Genomic DNA, 21,069 nt, shown 5'->3' on the forward strand with positions numbered 1-21,069 from the left:
AGCATTCGATCCTGGAGGTTGCGGACCACTGTCCTAAAGGATAAAGAGGAATGCCAATATGTTGAACTAATCAACACTCTTAATATGTCCAGAGCTGTATAGACTGTAATGTTTCAAAAGCAATTTGTCACAAGACCAAAAAAAACAAAAAATTAACAATATAAGGTGATACATGTTAACTTATTGTAGTGATCATTTTGTAACATGTTATATTGTCAATATCAAATTATTATGTTGTAAACCTTTAACTTAGGGACTTCCCTGGAGGTTCAGTGGTTAAGACTCTGTGTTTCCACTGCAGGAGACACAGGTTCAATCCCTGGTCAGTGAACTAAGATCCCATATATCTTGGCTCAGCCAAACAATTAAAAGATAAAAATACTTTAAACTTGTACAATGTTACAGGTTGGTTATTTATCAAATAAATTGGGGGAAAAAACTCAGTCCTAGCCAACTTTCTAGCATGATGCTGTGTCCTTTTTTGAGCCTCCTTACTAACAAGTTTTCAATGAGAAGTCACCCATTGAGCAACACTGAACGTAAATGACCTGATAATATACAACTGGATTTCCTACGTGCCAGATACTGTGAGCGAGAGCGTGAAGAGTCACCTCAGTCCTGTTTGACTCTGCGACCCTATGGACTATAGCCCGCCAGGCTCCTCTGATCATGGGATTCTCCAGGCAAGAATACTGAAGTGGGTTGCCACGACCTTTTCCAAGAGATCTTCCCAACCCAGGGATCGAACCCTCTTCTCCTATGTCTCCAGCTTTGGCAGGCAGGTTCTTTGCCACTAGTGCCATCTGGGAAGCCCAGATACTGTGCTAAAGGCTAATAATTTTTTTTAATTAAAATTAAAAAATAAAAGTAGTTGGACTAAGCAAGGTTACTTTGTGATGATTTCTCTTTTTAATTCTAAACCATTTCAGGATAAGTTAATAGTGAATCTTCTGGTTTTGACCTCGAATGAACTCACAATATAAAAGACAAAAATAAATACACTAGCATAACTCTTGATCATAAGAGGCAAAGCATCCTTTTCAAAAGGACATCCTTATCTCAGTCATCTTTGTATAACAGGGATATAGTGTCAGTCACTAAAACACTTAGGCAAGCAATAATTTTTTGACAACTGACTGAATACATGCAAGATGTACAAGCTGCCATAAAAGAGCACAGAGTATATGAAAATGTTTTACTATAAAATGAAAATAAATCTTTTAATATTTAATTATAAATATTAAAAATAATTACAATGCTGTTGCTGTTTAATTGGTAAATCATGTCCGACTCTTTTGCAGCCCCGTGGACTATAGCCCAGGAGGCTCCTCTGGCCACGGGATTTTCCAGGTAAGAATACAGGAGTGGGTTGGCACTTCCTTCTCCAGGTGATCTTCCCGATCCAGGGACTGAACCCAAGTCTCCGGCGTTGGCAGGCATTCTTTACCTCTGAGCCCCCTGGCAAGCCCAGGGAAGGCTAACATTTATGAGCATTTTTTTTTACATGGTCCTAGATACTATGTTTGGGCTTTCCTTGTGGCTCAGCCGGTAAAGAATCCGCCTGCAACGCGGGAGACCTGGGTTCGATCCCTGGGTTGGGAAGATCCCCTGGAGAAGAGAAAGGCTACCTACCCACCCCAGTATTCTGGCCTGGAGAATGGCAGGGACTGTATAGTCCATGGGATCGCAAAAAGTTGGACACGATTGAGCAACTTTCACTTCACTTCATTTCAGACACTGTTTAATCCTTGACATGGATCAACTTAGGTAGTATCCAATGGCTGACAGTGGGAGGGAGGTCTGGGAAGATGTCACAGGAAAAGTGATGAGTTTTTAAGGATTTCTTGGCCATCATAATTAGAAGAGGGTAACGTTTATATTCTTCATCTGTATCTAGCCAAATCATTCCCCAATTTCAATGTTAAGGATAACTTGATAAATCATAAAGTGAATTCTCAGAAATGGCCAGGTATGCATTCAAATCCATGATAACCAAGTTTAAAACATTTCATTTGAGTATATTTGAGTACTTTTGGGATTCACAGCCTTAAAAGTATCAGAGATCTGAATAGACATTTTCCCAAAGACATACAGATAGCCAATAAGTACATGAAAAGATGATTATTCATCATCAGAAAATAAAATTCAAAACCACAAGATGCCACCTTACATCTGTCTGATGGCTATTATCAAAAAGACAAGAAATAACAAGTGTTGGGAAAGATGTGGAGAAAAAGGAACCCCAGGAATGTAAATTGGTGCAGCAACTATGGAAAAGAGAATATGGATTTTATCTGAAAAATTAAAAATAGAAGTGCCATAAATCCAGCAATTCTACTTCTGAATATTTATCTAAAGAAAATGGAAACACTAATTCAAAAGATATACGCAACCCAATATTCACTGCAGTATTATTTATAGTAGCCAAGATATGCAAACAACCTAAGTGTCCATTGGTGGATGAATGGATGAAGAAAATGCGGTGTCTGTGTGTGTGTGTGTGTGTGCGTGTGTGCTTAGTCACTCAGTCGTGTTCGACTCTTTGTGACCCCAAGGACTGTAGTCCGCCAGGCTCCTCTGCCCATGGAATTCTCCAGGCAAGAATATTGGAGTGGGTTGCCATACCCTCCTCCAGGGGTTCTTCAGGACCCAGGGGTTGAACTTGGGTTTCCTACACTGCAGGCAGATTCTTTACCATCTGAGCCACCAGGGAAGCTTTATATATATAATGGAAAATTATTCAGTCATTAAAGAAATCTTGCCATTTACAATGACATGAATGGATATTTCTGCTAAGCAAAATAAGTCAGACAAAGACAAATACCATTTGATCTCACTTGCATGTTAAATCTTCAAAAAAAAGAAAAAGAAAATTCATAGAGAACAGATTGGTGGTTGGGAACAGATGAGTGAAGAAAATGGGTGAAGGGAGTCAAAAAGCACATTTCAGTTAAAAAATTAAATAGCTTTGGTGACTATAGTTAATAATACTGTACCGCACATTTGAAAGCTGCTAAGAGAGTAAATCTTGAAAGCACTCATCACAACAAAAAAAAATTCTTCAACTATGTGTGGTCACGGGTTATTAACTAGATATATTGGAGTGACCGTTTCACAATATATACAAATATCAAATCATTTTGTTGTACATATGAAACTAATAGAATATGTCAACTACACTTCAATAAAAAAGAGGGGAATTTCACAGACTTGCCCAAACTATTCCTACAACATGTGAAAATTCATCATATTCGGGAAAAAAAAATGCTAGTAACTTACATGACATTCCACAGCCCAGCTCAGAAGGACATTCCAATGTTTAACAACTCTCCCAATCAGACTGTGAGGAAAGCAATTCTGACCCGCAGTCACAGACGTGGGCATAAGTTTCCAGATAGCAAAAGCATCTGTAAGTTAAAAGAGAACATTCATCCAAAATGGAAGTTGAAAAGAGTATTAAGAAATGATAGCAAGGGATTTCTCTGGTGGTCCGGTGGCTAAGACCCCATGCTGCCAGAGCAAGGCGCGCAGATTCCCCTGGTTGGGGAACTAAGATCTCACATGCCATGTGGCACCGTCAAAAAATTTTAAAAAATTAAAAAATAATTTGAAAAAAGAAGTGAAAGGAAGACTAAGACACTGTTGGGAAGAGAAGCTGATCCACGAGCTATTTAATTCATTAAACTGATACCCAACTATTCAAGTATTTTCAGAACCTAATTTGATTGTGCCCTGATCTTCTGTTACATTTTAATTAAGATTAGTTGAGCATATAAATGAATCTTGAGCATAATATCTTAGAGTGAACAAGACTGGAAAGAATCAGAATTGGTCTATCAAAGAAGGAAAAGTGGGGAAAGGAAATCCTTGGGGAGTCTTTGACCCTCAAGGTAGGGGGACCAGAAGTTGATTAAGGTTCCTGGCAACCTAGAGCCTATTGTACAGAGTGAAGTAAGTCAGAAAGAGAAAGACAAATGTCATATATTAAGACATGTATGGATTCTAGAAAGATGGTACTGATGGGCAGCAGTAGAGACGCAGACATAGAGAACAGATTTGTGGACACTGTGGGAAGGAGAGGGTGGGACGAATTGAAAGAGGGGCATGGAGACATACGCATGACCATAAGTAACACAGATAGCCAGTGAGACTTGCTGTGTGCCCCAGGGAGCTCACCCCAGTGCTGTGTGACAACACAGAGGGGTGGGATGGGGTGGGAGATGGGAGGGAGGTTCAAGAGGGAGGCGACATATGTAAACCTGTGGCTGATTCATGTTGATGTGCGGCAGAAACCAGCACAATATTGTAAAGCAATTATCCTCCAATAAAAATTTTAAAAAAAAATATGAAGTCAGCTGGAAGTACTTAAGTCTTTCTTGGAAGAATGCCCAAATCATGATGAAGGCAAAGAAATGCTGCAAGTGTGAGCAGAACTCTAATGCAAACATTGTTTTCTTATTTCTAATCTGCTGTCCTCCTATTTCCGTATCCGGGTATCATGCCTTTGAACAATAAAAACCTAGTGATACGGTCTTGACTCATAATTAACTTGTTACCGAGGATATCCCTGTATTATATTTTCTCTGACTTGCGTAAAAGGTGTCATTCACCACTTTGCAATCTTTTGATTAATTTGTTTCCCGTTTATTCAGGGTTCTTTGTATATTGTGTTTAGGTGAGTGTATGTGTGTATCAAATGATTATATGTAGATACATGCAATCTAAACCAAGTCTTATTGTAGAGGTTTAAGGTTAAGAAGGGGCAATATTAAGTACCAAGTCTGCAGACTACTGAACTGAAATAGTTTTTTTATTGGAGTATAATTGCATTACAATGCTGCGTTAGTTTCTTCTGTACAAGGAAGTGAATCGGCTATACATATACATATATCGCCTCCCTCTTAGACCTCCCTCCATCCCACTCATCTAGGTCATCACCGAGCACCGAGCTGAGCTCCCTGGACATGACAGCAGCTTCCCACTAGCTATCTGTTTTACATATGGAAGTGCATATATGTCAATCCTAATCTTTCAATTTGTCCCACTCTCCCTTTCCACTCCTGTGTCCACGTGTTGGTTCTCTACAGTTTCATCCCTATTCCTGCTCTGAAAATAGGTTCATCTGTACCATTTTTCTAGATTCCATATATATGCCTTAATATACAATATTTGTTTTTCTCTTTCAGTGTCTAGATTTTCACAATTAAAATTGTCTTCAAACTTTAAATATCTTTAATTTTCCAGGATCTCCCCCCGCAAAACACCATTTTCTACCATCAATATGATTTTAAGCTTCACAAAAGATCTATCTATGAGTCACTGGCTCCTCTATCTCCAAATCAACATCATTCATAGACCATTTATTTCTTAAAATAACCTGTTAGTATTCATTTTATTCATCAGTGTAAGTAGGAGAGCTAAGGTATAATACTCGGAAAACCCAAACTCAGTAATCTGCACAGCACAGATCTTGTCTCCTTACAATTGCTTCTGCCAGTGGACTGCGGGGAGGCAGGGAGGGGGTGAGGACAGCCTTGGGAATTTTAAATGACAGAGTCACCCAGGGAAAGCAAGCTTATTTTTAGTAAGAGGGGGAGGGGAATGCTGATTTAATTTATTTCTCTGCCTGCGAACCTACCTTGGAAAGGAAAAGCAAGAGTTGATTAATTAGATTAGCAAATCCACTAAGTCGTTTATTTTGTTGGGTGAATCAATGCTTCCCTGAATTTACTTTAGCTTTATTTTTGGCTTTCAGTTCTATCTGCTAGGTAAGATGTTAAGAGCCAAAAGTCCTTCTCTCCTCCAGTTCTTGCAAATACCTTTTCACATGTTTATCTTTTTGTGATTGGAGGCAGACAGATTTCACAGTTTCACCCACTCCTCTTCCATCCCCTCAACCCCAGCTTATGGATAACACACATATAGAGGACAGAAAATTACAGATAATAGAAAACTGACTACACTGCTCTATTTTTTATGCTTTTCAGTTTTCAGCATTTCTCTTTTCCTGCTGACTTTAGTTTTAAATTCTCTTTCCACCCAATATTAAAACCTAAAGGAAAATAAAGCATTTTTCTCCATTAAGGACAGTATATTTTAACATTATCAGAAAAGAATTATGAGAGCAAACTGCTTTATTAAAAAAAATTGTTTAATGTCTCATATTTTTGCTAGTCTTTCCTTCTTCCTTCTCTTAATGACCTCTCTTTCGTAGGAAGCCCCTTTCATCTGACTTGCCCCACAAAATTATTCTTGATTCATTTGTTACTGAGATTTACAGGAGTACAGCTGTTCAAACAAAGTGCTGGCCTATGAAAGCCTGGGAAAGTCGAGGAAGATAATCAAATTAACATTCTGGCTATACATTCTTTTAACAGAACCCAGACAATTTTGATTTTTTATATTCAAAACATATTTAAAAAGACAAGCTCTGTAGCATCACAGACCATATTTTCCATTTAATGACCTGGATGACATGTTCAGGAGAAAACCCTACTTATTCAGCATCAAACGTGCTTTTCTAGAAAAGATTCTTTTTTTTTAATTTTTTTTAAAAAAGAAGGTTCAAGAGAATAAGAGCTTGAGATCCTAGCAGTTGGGGACCACTAGAAATTATTTGGCTCAAAGTGACAGGCAAGAAATATGAGTACTGGTGAGCTGGACATGAGTGTTGGGGGGCTTCTGACAAACACCAGACACCACTGATTTTCAACCAGAGGTGGACTTGGAAGAGCTTGTAATTCAGAAGCTGCAAAATCACCTTCTCCAAGGAAGTTTACATCACTCTAGTTCTGTGAAAAATGAAAAAGATTACAGGATCACAATCTCCCACGAACTCATGAGGCATATGCTCCTGGCCTTGAAATTCAAATGCAGAGAGAGAAAAATCAAAATGAGAGTGTGTTCACGCTTCTGAATTTATTCCTCTCCTCTCCCCTGCATCTGGGTTATCAGAGAATGTAAAGGTTTCCTAGATCAGTTTAACACTCTTTGAATTATACTGAAAAGAACGTCCACCCCAGTAGATAAATATTATGTTTCCTAGATCAAGAAAGAGCATCCTCTTCTTTCTAGCTGCCCAAGACTCCCACCTCCCGTCAGTCACCAAGTCTCATTTAAAATCTACCTTCCTAAATATCTGTGGACTCCAGTCAAGTTTCTGTATTCCTTCAGTCTCTCTCCCAACTTAGGGCTACTGTCATCTCCCAGTCAGATTGCTATAGAAACCTCCCAACTGGTCGGTCTTCAACTTTGCCTTACTCCATCCATTCTTTTACACCAGCTAAACTCATCTTCCTAGGAAGCAGCTCTCCTATCGCCATGAGGATAAATTCCAGACGCCTGAACATATAGTTCAAATTGTAACTGGGCTCTGAGCAAAGTTTCAGCCCAATTTCTCTGCTTTCCATCACACTCCACAGTATAGCCTGGCTAAGCATTTTTCATTTTCCCCAAACACACACACACACATACACACACACTCAGCCTGGGCTTTTGGCACGTACTCATGTTTAGTCACCAAGTTGTATTCGACTCTGCGATCCTGTGGATCACAGTCCACCAGGTTCCTCTTATCCGTGGGATTTCCCAGGCAAGAATACTGGAGTGGGTCGCCATTTCCTTCTCCAGGGGATCTTCCCAATTCAGGGATCGAACCTGAGTCTCCTGGGTTGGCAGGCAAATTCTCTACCACGGAGCCACTAGAGAAGCCTGGGCTTTGGCACATACTCCTACAAACGCCTGTAACATCCTCACTGAGCCATCACCTCTTCCCTCTTAAAATTTAACCTTTAAGAGTAGCACCTAGTAGGTGTTCAATAAATATTTGCTATTGGATAAAGGAATGAACAGGGCAACGATGCTACTAAGCATATGACAAAGTCAAGTTTTTTTTCAATTAAAATTACTTAGACTCTAACTAGGGGGAGAAATCTAGTTATACAGGTTATACAGTGCTGGATCTAAAGTAGCTCCCTTACCCCACCAAGTACAAGATGGCCTAGATTGAGTATTTGATCGCTCTCTGCCGCCCCTACTTTATTTATACCACCAGCCACTACTCTTTGATGTCAGCTCTATACAAAGCCAGTTTCGAAAGGACAGTGCTGATTTACACCATTAGTCTTACTCAGATCCTCAAGTCAAAATGCTAAAATGAGAAACAAAGTTCATCCTGATTTCTCTTCATTCTAAGCAAACACATAAACTTTACATTCAAGAGCAACTGCCCTACACTGAATTGTGTTTAAGTTTCCCTGGTAATTTATTGGGAGTTGTGATGAAATTGTTCCTCTGGCCAATTGCAGTCTCTATCCCCAGGAAAGAACTGAGATCTGAGTGTAGATGTTCACTCTTAGAAAACCGGTGGTCAGAACTGGCTTTCCCCCATTCAAAAGAGAAAATCCAAACTACTAGGCATGGAAACCAGAATGGGTTTAAAGACACTTCTGAAGTGCCTATACACCACCTTTCCAGCTCATCCCAGCCATGCTTGGCTCTCCCATCCTCCGCTCCAGGTGTATTGCTCAAGATCTCCAACTCTTCATCTGTGCTTTGCTCTGGCTCTTGCTTTGCTTTGGAATGTCGCCATTCCAGTCTCATCCCTCGCTTTGTCCTCTGCCTGGCACAGTCTTCCCACCTTCAAACAGAATCAGTTAGTCCCCATCTTGGTCCTTCCTTTCTTTACTCTCTCAAGCCGCTTAACACAGTAGATATGGCTATTACTACTCATGTGTCTGTTTCCCCTAACAAGTTGAGAACTGAGTATAAGCAGATGCCTCATCTTACTCGTATTGAGATCCTTGGTGGATAAATAATACCTAGCACATGGTAGTCAATGAATGGTAATTTAATGAATGAGCCTGCTTTGTCCCTGCCCACAGCTGAAGCAGAACAGCAAACTTATCAGAATCTGACAGCAAGTCCATCCATCGTGGTTCTACACAGCATCAAGAGCAACAGAAAACCAAGCATGCAAGGACTACAACTGACTTGCTATGCAGACATGGGTAACTTACAAGGCTAATTGTCATAATGGCAAGCAAACAGCTTCGCCTCTGACAACACAACCTTGAATTGCTGTTCGAACTTGATCAGCAGTTGGAGACAATTCAAAAGGGAACGTTTAGAGATTTTAAGTGACACTAACTGGCCTTCTTAATATTTGCTCAGCAACTGTTTGCTGAACACCAGCAATATGCTTGGCTTGCTTTATTAGTAAAAGGACTACCAAGTGGTATTTGAAAAGATCCCTGACCTTAATTTGAGAGGTTCTCAGTCTGGTAAATGAACCAAGGCGACCATAAGGCATTACTTACAGATGTTATGTAAGTGGTATAAATAGGAGACTACTGTAACTGATCATTGCAGGAAAATGAAGACAAGATTTTGTTTTTATGGGCTTTTATTGTGCATCGCTGGTACGATGGTGTGTGTGAGTCACTAAGTCATGTCCAACTCTTTGCATCCCCATGGACTGTAGCCCGCCAGGCTCCTCTGTCCATCGAATTCTGCAGGCCAGAATACTGGAGTGAGTAGCCATTCCTTTCTCCAGGGGATCTTCCATACCCAAGGATCAAACCGGGTCTCCTGCATTGCAGGCGAATTCTTTACCTCAGGGAAGCCCAGGATAGTAAATGTGGCCTAAGATTTTTACTGCTTTTAGGTGAATATTTGCACAATTTGTTGAGCACTTTCTCACCAGAGCCAATTCGGGAGCTGGAGAGTAAAGGTGCATCTGGCATGAGAAAAAGGAGGACAGGGAGAGCTCTTCTAGGTGTTTCTCCTATACTAAGTGGTTTATCACCCCGATGCCTTGAGAGAAAAGCGTTAAATCCAGATGAACCTCTGACCCAAAACTCATCACCTCCCAAAAGACATCCAATGAGGACTGGCCTTTTCTGAATAGCTCTGAATACTCCCAGAGCTATTTAGTCACATATAGGAGCTCCCTGAACATATATCACGGGGCCATGGTCCCTGCCTTCCAGGATCTCCATCCTGCATTCTCAGAGTCTAATGTGACTGTAAATACTGACTTTTGTCTTGATAAAATTTTTATTGGAAACCCTCAGGTTGAGTATATGTTCCAATTTTTTTTTTAAAAGGGAAAACTAAGTCATTAATTATAATTTCTAATATTTCTCTAGTCTCATTTCTCACCATCCAACATCCGCAGGATACACACTCTCAAAGTCACGTTCTTTCTCTACCACGCTCTGTAACTATGGCTTAGAGTACATTCACTTGAAATCTAGAAATCTCCTACTGTCTTATACAACTGCAAAAGTCCACCTTTTCCCAGGGACCACAGAAATAGCCAGTGCCCAAAATCAAATGTATTCAGAATGACTTTTGATATTTCAGAACAAAGGATCCATAGCCAAGAGTTCAGGGCTGAATTCACCATTTGAAATTGTACGAGAAAATCTTATGTGCATGTGAATATATGGATTTTTTCTTGGGGCTAGTTTCCACTGCTTTTAAAAAATTCTCATAGGGGCCTAAGACACACACACACTCCTAAAGACATGATATTCTGCTAGTTTCAGTAAATATTTTCTGTATATAAATACAACACCATTTCTATTTGTCTAATGAAAAGTATCAACATCTTTTCCCAAGCCTTTTCATATGAAATATGATTAAAATATCCACATTAGCAAGTGAGTGCCAGAACACAAAAATCCTAGAAGAGGCAGCAAAGAAAAAGAGCAAAAGCCCCCAAATTATTTATGCCTGAAGAACTTGAATCACAAAAACCATAAGCAAAAAGGAAAAGTAGGTCATTGTGACTTGACATTCAGAAATAAACAGCAACATTTTATTCCTACTGACCCATAAATCTTCCTCCAGTCCTGAATTTCATCACCACCCTACGAAAGGTTACTGAACTTCCTCAGCATTTCTCAAACACTACATCACAGCTAGAGAACAACAGAATTGTGTCTGCCGGCTCATCTCCTAAAATACTGGGAAACAACAGTAAGAACAAACAACTCACATTTTATTCCAAACATTAACAAGAAGGTGGTCAGAGGTTCTATAAAAAGAAGTACTTGCTTTCTTGAAAATAAATTTAATATATAAGGCTAAAATCGCTCTTGACCTTACAATGTCACTTACAAGGCATAGAGTAACTCAGAACAGGAATGCGTATGCGAAGGACCCATTTTGAATCTGTCCCGCATTTTGATCTGACATAAGCCAAGGAGATTTGTATGCTGCCATTGTTTTAGTCGTCTGACATCCTTTTCTGAATGAATCCAGATGGAGATGTCTCTCTTCTGGTTCTCTGTCACTTAACTGCTGCCGCTTCCATCTGTAGTGCTAAGATCCACCCCTTATTTTATCCCGGACATCAAGCAACCTTCATTTCTTCACACTCCCAGGTCCCTTCTTAACAGCTCCATGTGGGAATCGCTGCCTTGCTTCAAACTCATCCAACACTCCTTCCCAATTATTTATGTTGATGACACACTCTTTCTCACCAGCTGTCCAGGGTCACTACTCAGAGGCACTTGGATTGAAAATGCATTCAGTTTGCCATCCAATATTTTGGTAGCTCTACAGCTCCCCACTCCAGCTTAGCGCACGGTGGAACAGAACCAAATTCTTACATTTTGTCTGAGATTGTCTTGAACGCCCATGGACTTATGGATGATGGGTCAACATCAGTTCCTAAGTCTAAAGAACATTGTTGTTTATTTCCAATTCTGTGACCCCATGGACTGTAGCCCACCAGGCTCCTCTGTCCATGAGATTTTCCAGGATGGAGTGCGTTGCCATGCCCTCCTCCAGAGGATCTTCTCAACCCAGGGACTGAACCTACGTCTCCTGAACTGGCAGGCAGATTCTTTACCTCCAAACCACCAGGGAAGCCCAAAGAACATTAATATCAGCAACAATGCTGACAAAAATGAATGCTGCATTTAAAAAAAAAACAAAACTGAGCACTGATATCACAAAATGGACGCAACCCCAGATCTGCCATTTATCACCAGTGTGATGTTTGAGGCAGCCTCCTAACTTCTTCGAACCTCACTTTCCTAGCTGCAAAGTCGGGAAAATACCACCTTCCTCACCAGGCGGAAAGGATGAAATATGATAATATATATGAGGCATAGCAGAGACACTGCTGCCCCAGAGCCAGTGCTCACAAGTGTCAGATATTTATTTATTCTGAAAGCAAAGTCTTAATTATCTGTGTGTAAGAGTGAACATTATTATGAAATTGTCATGTTTTTGTTTTGTTGTTTTTTAATTAGGGGTATGGAAATAATCTAAATGTTAAGAACAAGCAAGCATTCTTGTGCAAAAAACATCAAGGGCATATTGTGACAGGTCTCTGGTCTGCAGGAACACTGAACTCTTCTGGCTGATTCCTTCTCCTAATTCTGGTTTTGCCTCCCTCTCTCAGCGTAAATGAAGACAGTACATGGAAGGGTGTTCTGTAATCACTCTTGATCTAGGCAATAGCAATTGATAAGGACCCTAAATGAAATCTAAGAACAAACTGGTTGCTACTTCTAACCTCTTGACAAGACTGATTAAAGATTTAAATTGTGGCACCTGTGTGAGAAACACACACATGGTTTGAAAATATCTGCATTCCATCGGAGAGCTCTTTGTAAAATCCATGCAGATTAAGGAAGCTGACACATTCAATAAAACACATGGGCTTCCATTGTATCTCAGATCCCTCCATGTATTTTTAAGCCCCAGAATCAAAATACACAAATAAAAACTAACAAAAGCCCACTCTTTGTCCCTATCGCCAGAAAAAAAGAAAATATATTGCTTTTTTTAAATAAGTCTGTTGTAGGATGAATGTGGACTTTTTAGCCCATTCAGCAGGATTTTTCACTAATCTGCAGTGCAATAGATTTATTTTGTCATCTTCCAACACAAACAAATTGAAGAAACTCAGCCTAGTGCACAGTCCCCAGGAGAAACAATCTGCAATTTAATTAGTGAATAATGGAAGCCATTTAAATACAATTCCGGGCATTTTTTAAAGTAATATTTGAATAGACATCTGCTGCATCTACTAACTGTTTAGGCAAAGCATAATAATCCTTGATCTGATGAGCACGCCCAAGGTTATGAACAAGAATGTTTGCTGTTAGGGCAAGACCCATAATTTACAACAAAACTCCAGAAATCCTCCTCCTGGACATCTACCCCATCATCACCAAATGAAGACATAGGGAAGGAGGGAAAGAAGGAAGGGAAGGGGGGCAGAGGGAGGGAAAGAAAGAAGGGAAAAAGAAAAGAAAATGCTAATCTTTTGAAGTGCGGTATAGTGGAAAGGATTTAAGGGCAATGGATTAAGCAGAAATTCTCACTCCTTCTTTACCTCTCTATAACCGCGCGCGTGTGTGTGTGTGTGTGTGTGTGTGTGTGAAATCGCTCAGTCGTGTCCGACTCTTTGTGACCCCGAGTGGGACTATTAATGTCTATCTCACTTGAGTTTTTGAATATGAAGTGAGAATATTTATAATAAAAACAGCATATAAATGTTAATTGAAGATGCTAAAATGTTGATGAAACGGAGAATACAAATCTAATTAGTCATATGTCACTATCGTACCTTCAGCCATAAGAATTTTACTATTTCCGCTTTATGAATGTATTTGTACATACAATACATTTTACTAGGACCAGAGTTTCAGCGTAGCAAGATGAAAAGACATCTGGAGACGGATGGTGGTGATGCCTACACACCGATGTAAATGTACTTGATGCCACTGAACTGTATACTTAAAAATAGCCATGATGGTAAAGTTTATGCTAGGTGTGTTTTACCACAATTAGAAAAATTAACTTAAACCACCAGCAAAACAAAAAGAGCAATAAATGAATCAGAGAAAATGCTTGCAAATGATACGACCAATAAGGAGTTAGTTTCCAAAATATTTAAACAGCTAAAACAACTCAATATCAAAAAAACCCAGTTAAAAAAATGAGCAGAAAACCTGATGAGACATTTTTATGAAGAAGATACAGCAGCCAGACAACAGACACATGTGAAGACCCTCAATACCACTAACTATTAGAGAAACACAAATCAAAACCACATGACATATTACTTCACACTTGCCCAACAGGCCATCTTCCAAAAAAGTCTACAAATAACAAATGTTGGTGAAGATGCAGAGAAACGGGAACCTTTGTACACCGTCAGTAGGAATGTAAATTGGTGCAGTCACTATAGAAAACAGTACAGAGATTCCTAAAAACTAAAAACTGAACCACCATGTGACCAGCAATTCTGCTCCTGTGTACATATCTGAAGAACACAAAAACACGAATTCAAAAAGATACACGTACCCCAATGTTTACAGAAGCATTATTTATAATAGCTAAGATACAGAAAAAACCTAAGTGTCTGCCAACAGATTAATGGATAAAGAAGATGTAAAATTATAGACACACACGCACACACAATGGAATCCTATTCAGCCATAAAAAAGAACAAAACTTTTTCATTTGCAACAACATGGATGGATCTGAAAGGGATTATTGTTTCGTGAAATAAATCACACAGAGAATGATAAATAGTGTATATTATCACTTATATGTAGACTCTAAAAAAAAAAAAAGAATGGAAAAAAACAGAAGTCTGCTCACAGATACAGAAAACAAAGTACTGCCTATCAGTGGGGACAGAAGGGGAGCGGGGAAAGACAGGGGTAGGAGATTAATAGATACAAACTACTAAGTCCAAAAGAAATAAGCTACGAAGATATATTGGACAGCACAAGGAATAGAGCCAATATTTTAAAGTAACTTTAAACGGAGTATAATTTATAAAATTATTGAATCATTATGTTGAACACCTGAAACTAATATTGTAAACCAACTATACTTCCATATATATATGTGTGTGTATATGTGTATATATATAAATATATTTATGTATTTACCATGATATAATCCCCTGCTAGCAGAAGAGAAATCCTCTTCCATAAATCTTTAACTTGGTCAGCTTAAGAAGCCAAGAACAGGGGCTAAAAACACTAAATATGCTATACAGTAAGAGTACATTGTAAAGTCACATACAAATTCTAGGACCTCAGCCAAACTTTCAGAAAGGACTTCTTTTGGTTAATTGCACACAAAACACATTTCAAAATAAAGGTACCCATGCATCGGCTGGCAGGCCCTCAAGCTCCAACGTTTTGCACACTTCAAGGGACAAAAACGGCATTTGTACTTGTGAATACAGATGAATACAAATACTTGAAATTATTCAATAGTTTTCATTTGAAAATGTTCAGCAGACTCCCAGCATTTGCGGCAACAGTGTATTAAAGAGAACACAAAAGAAGGAGAACAGGAATCCACATTATGGTTCATGATAAACAGGGTGGATATTGCTGTTCTCAGTGCTCAATGATGAGCTCTATGAAGCCACGAATGGTAACAAATCCAGACACAGAAATAACTACAGGCAGACGAAGGGAGACGTGGCCAGGTATCACTTCCAGTGAAAGGGATCCCCCGGAGTCTCAGTGCTGCTACTGCCAGCTGGGCTACCTTGCGGAAACCACCAAAACTTGCTGGGCCTCAGTTTCCGAATTTATGGGATGACTGGGTAGGACTGGATAATATAAAAATTCCCTTTTGGCTCTCCAAGACTCTTTGCTCTACTGTGAGCTATGTCAGGGGAAGTATAATAACACTAACCTATCCATTTTGGCTGAATGTCTGTATCCCCTCAAAATTCATAACTTGAAACCTAATCCCAGGACTCTCCTGGCAGTCCAGTGGTTAGGAATCCGTGCCTCCAAGGCACGGGGCTCAGGTTCAATCCCTGTTTGGGGAACTAAAACCCCACATGTCATGTGGCTGGCCAAAAAAGAAAGAAATCTACTCCTTAATGAAATGGTATTTGGAAGTACGGCCTTTGGGAGGTGATTAGGTCATGAGGGTAGAGCTCTCATGAACGGCTATATCCACAGAAGTGGAACTCTTATACAAGAGAAACCAGAGAACTCCCTAGCCCCTTCTACCATGTGAAGATGTAGCAAGTCTATGAACCAGGAAGCAGGCACCTAACTGGCTGTCACCTTGATCTTGGACTTCCCAGTCTCTAGAACTATGAGAAATAAATTTCTGTTATTTAAGCCTCCTGGTCTATGGTATATTTTTATAGCAGGCTGAGACACCATCACCTTTGCATGACATCGTACATCTGTGAAGAAAAATAAATAATATGACAGAACAACCAAAGCTGAAAGAATGCTAGAGAGATAGCAAAGAAGAATCTAAATGATTGAAGCCGGACACCAAGAACTCAGATACTAGGAGAAAGAAACCAGCAATATCTTGATGGAGGGACCAATCAAAAAGCCACAACCATAAACTAGTTCAGTGTGGTACTGCGGCAAAACAGGAAAAGTGAACTAATTAAACAAATTAGAGAGCTTAGGGACAGACCCATAGATGGTCGACCCTTGAAAACATGGAGGTTGGGGTGCCAACCCACAGGCAGTCAAAAATCTGTGTATAATAGATTATACACAGACTAAATGTGTGCATACTCAGTCATGTCCAACTCTTTGCAACCCTATGGTCTGTAGCCCACCAGGCTCCTCTGTCCATGAGGTTTTCCAGGCAAGAATTCAGGAGATCTTCCCGATCCATCAATTGAACCAGAGCCCCCTGCATTGCAGGGGGATTCTTTACCACTGAGTCACTGGGGATAATTATACGTAGAACGTAATCTGTATGTAACTTTACAGTTGGCTCTTCGTGTCCATAGCTCCACTTCTGTGGATACAATCAACCAAGGATCGTAAGTAATGTAGTACATATTTATTGAAAATAATCTGTATATATAAGTGGAGCTGTGCAGTTCAAACCTGTGTTGTTCAAGAGTCAGTTGCATATAGGAAAACGCAACATATGATTTAAAATAGCTCTATAAGTCAAATGGAAAAAGATGGAGTATTTAGAAGATGGGGTAGAGATAACTGACTCATTTTATTGAAGAAATAAAATTATATTCCTACAAGGTGGCTCACCAAGGAAGAATCCACCTGCAATGTAGGAGACCCGGGAGACACAGGTTTGATTCCTGGGTTGGAAAGATCCCCTGGAGAAGGCAGTGGCAACCCACTCCAGAATTCTTGCCTGGAAAATCCCATGGACAGAGGAGCCTGGCAGGCTACAGTCCATGGGGGCGCAAGAAGGCAGGCATTACCAAGCAACTGAGTGTGCTGCACGAGAGCTAGTCTAAAGACAGGCAGATCAAAGGTTTAAATGCAAAGAGTAAAACTCTAAAATCAATAGAAGAAAATACAGAATGATACTCATGATACCTAAAAGAGTGGGAAAATGCTTCTTGAACAAAAAGTTAATTTGAAAAAAAAAGCACACACAGTAAGGATACGTGCGTGCTAAGTCGCTTTAGTCGTGTCCAACTCTGTGCGACCCTATGGGCGTAGCCTGCCAGGAGCCTCTGTCCATGGGATTCTCCAGACAAGAATATTGGAGTGGGTTTCCATGCCTTCCTCCAGGGGATCTTCCTGACACAGGGATCTGAGTCTCTTACGTCTCCTGCATTAGCAGGAGTAAAGATATACAACACAGGCCCAACTGGCAAAACTTTGAGGCAACACAGACTCAGCTTCTGGCTTCAGTGAGAGGCTCTGCCGTGGTCTCTCCACCTCCGCTATCTCGGAAGCCAGTGGAAACCTCACTAGCCACAGGAACCCCGGTCAGAACTGCCACTTAGGACTGAAAACTCTGCAAGTTGTCTCCTTTTTTGGAACATAGAATACAGTGGTACTAATTTGAAGAAATCAGGTGAGGAGAAACAGTGTCATTTAGTGAAGATTACAAAATTAGTGAAATTACAAAATGATTTATCCCGAAACAACTTATCCTTATATACTCTATGTTTTAAACTAAGATGCTGATAAATAATCATTTTAATCCAGTTCAAAATGGGACATTTCATCAATACTAAAGAGGACTATCAGATACTTTACAATAAAACAATTCACTGTGACACTTAAAAGTTCAGATTAAACTGAAAGATCCTTTCATTTTAAACTCTATCGGGAAAAGAAAAAAGAAAAAAAAAATAAACTCTATCGAGGCCTTTGTAATTTTATATTTCCTTTACGTAAAATTTCAAATTCTGTGAGTAGGAAAGACATGATTTTAAACTGGTTAACACTCCCCATTAATGTCTCAATGATCCCAAGGTGCAATTTTGTAAAATCATTTTTTGTAAAAAAATGTTTTTTCAGAATTTCAGGTGAAATGATAGAATGGTGAAGTCCGAGAGACTCTTCACTCCCACCTTCTATAAAATGAAAACACACCAATAGAGGGAGAAATCTTTTCATGGGGAACAAAGACAGGAAGCAAGCATGATCATAATCTGGAGACATTTTCCTCCCTTGCACTGATTGTGGCAAGATTCAGAAACACCGTTTTGCAATCTCCCTCCTGAGTTTTGATGTGAGGGATGGAAGTGAGAGGGCTCCACTAACCTTCACTGATAATACCTGAGCGAGAAACTACATTATCCTGAGAAAATGGACAATGGTAGGTCAGTGACCCAAAATCACATCTCTCGGGTTTCCTTTTCCCACACCTAATAATAGTATTAGAAACCTCCAGCAGATTGTCTTCAAAGCCCCAGAATCCACCTCTTCCAAAGAGAGCCACACAAGATGCAAAAGTAGCGGCCCTCAGTTCTCAAAGCTGCAATCCCGCTGCAAGTGACTTTCTCTTACTCTTACACCTAACTCTAAACCTGGACTGGGGTGAGCATCCACGCATTGCTTGGAAGAATGAATGAGTCCCAGGCACAAAAAAAAGAGAAATCGCATTCAGTCAATGGATTGCCGGACATCATGAACTGGGCTCATTAAAATGCAAAGTAGATCTAAGAATCTCCATAATAATCATACTTACGGTTTAGTGTAAGTTATTTTCTGTGCTATAACTCTCTATTAACCTAAACTTTGATCAAGTCATATTACACGCTACAGCCTCAATGCAGACATCTTTGAGGAACTATGTGCAGGGTCTGTGTCCAAGCTTGGTCTAGAGTGAGAAAGCGGACGGCATGCCCTTTTTGAACCCAACCCAGAGACGATGGCTATGAATCATGAGCCTACAAGCAACAGTGGGACTGAGAGTCGAAGCAGGTGAAAGGAGATGTATAGGAAAGAGCCAGCCAGACAGGGAAGTCCATGAGTTCTTACATCCTCCTGCGGGAGAATCAAAGAGTCAGAAAACCACAGAGGCGGCAAAGTGTCTTCTGTTCCCACTGCAGGGAACAGTAGGTTTGGGGTGACTTATGAATTTGATGTCACCTTATATCAGACTGGGAGCGACTGAAACACATACAACAGAAAAGCAGGAGGAAGGCATTAAAGATTGCATCAAAAAGTAAATAAAAAACCAAAAGCATCAGAATAAATAAAGGAATCAAAGAGTTAGATTTTTGCGGTGGAAGAATATATAGATCTAATCAAAAAAAATACGAAACACCAATAAAATCAGAAATAACTATGTGTGTAAGTGTTTATTGAGTAAATTCCAATTACCTAATGTATAATTTCATGGCAAAATTTTATTTGTTTTTTTTCCAGGTTTACTGAGATATAATTGACATGTAACACTGTAAATGTAATACAATCTGATGATTCAATATGCATACATATTGCAAAACGATTCATGCAGATTTTTCAAATCTTAAGGTAATTGATGGTTTCCCATATAGATTTCAATTCTTGAAAGTAAACCAATAAATAGAAGGAATTAAGAAATGCATAAAGTAATTTACACCAATAAAAAGACTCAGTGCCCATTTGGTTTTATTGGCCAATTATTTTCAATTTCAAGGACCAGTAATTTCCATGCTATATAAACTGCTACAGAACATTTTAAAAAGGAATCCACTAAGAAGATGCAACAGGAAAACATAATTTATACCTTTATCTACAAAACAGAGTGTAAAATAAAACTAGAAATATGAAAGGTAAGACTGCTTTTGTTCCTCTCAGTTGCTTGGTAATCATTATAATTTAAATTGATATTATGGGATGGAACTAAAAAAAAAAAACTCTAAATGCACCAACCCTTATATCTACATTTCTTAACTGCTCAAAAATCTCCTTTTTTTCTGGTAGTGTAGTTGAGCTACATAGAGTCATTGAACCACAGCTGGGTATTACACACAGAACTATACCCACATGTAAGTCTGGAATGTGTATTTGGTTCCTAAGTCTTTGATAAAATGCTTTGCTATTCAATATTTTGAATGTAAATAAACTACTGCCTCATGTGTTGATTTTATTTCACAGGCAGTTTCTCTAACGCCCTAAGAAGAGTCAAGTCTATATTACATGTCATTCTCGTAAAGATCACTTTCTTGGAGAGGAAAAGTAGTCAAAAGCATGATGGATTTTCTTCTTCTGATGGATATGGGGAAACTCACGGTGTAACAACTGCTATAATAGATCGGTACAGCTGAAGCATTCTCAAGTGAAAAAATAATAATGGGACATCAGATCTTGCCACATTGTGATTTTAACAAGGCTTGGCTTGGCAGAGCACAGGCTGAAAAAACAACCCTGTGTCTGATAACCTGATTTCTGTCTTGTTTTAGTGGCTTAAACTTTAGTTCCCATCAATGTTACAAATTCCACACAAATTCTAAAAGAAAGAATTACGCAGTCTAATGACAGAGAGAATCTTCAATGCATCTCTTGATTTCACAGATTAGAAATCGAAGGTGCAAGAGACTAACGACTTCTGTTTTGTCTACAGAAGGGCTGTAAATGACATCTAGGAGTGGTTGTAAAAATGTTTAGAACTTTCCATTTCCTCCATGCTGACTGCATTAGCCCAAAAAAGAGGAACGACTGGTACAGAGAGTCACAAATCACTCAGTTTCAAAATAGAGCAGCACACACACCACAGGCAAGAAATACACCCTAGTTTCACATGATTAATAATTTAGGGCTTAATTCAGAAAGATTTTAGATCCAAACCCTTCAAGAAACCTTTATGGATTTCTGACGACACTGATACTATGAT

The 21,069-nt window shown here is 39.4% G+C and overlaps 1 protein-coding gene across 8 annotated transcripts in view; it reads right to left on the minus strand.

Annotated features, from left to right (window-relative positions):
* LOC147347652 (uncharacterized) overlaps window positions 1–21,069 on the minus strand; it is a 521,220-nt gene that overhangs the window by 455,633 nt on the left and 44,518 nt on the right. For 5 of the 8 annotated variants that reach the window (XR_015152358.1, XR_015152359.1, XR_015152363.1 and 2 more), the window contains exon 3: window positions 3,280–3,407. The exons of the other annotated variants lie outside the window; for them this stretch is intronic. The gene's annotated coding sequence lies outside the window, so the exon portion shown is untranslated. The remainder of the gene's footprint in view (window positions 1–3,279; window positions 3,408–21,069) is intronic. 8 annotated transcript variants of the gene reach the window in all.

This window comes from Bos grunniens, chromosome 23 (assembly GCF_055505025.1).
Source record: "Bos grunniens cultivar Pamir isolate PY7600 chromosome 23, Bosgru_T2T1.0, whole genome shotgun sequence".
Lineage (NCBI taxonomy): Eukaryota > Metazoa > Chordata > Mammalia > Artiodactyla > Bovidae > Bos > Bos grunniens.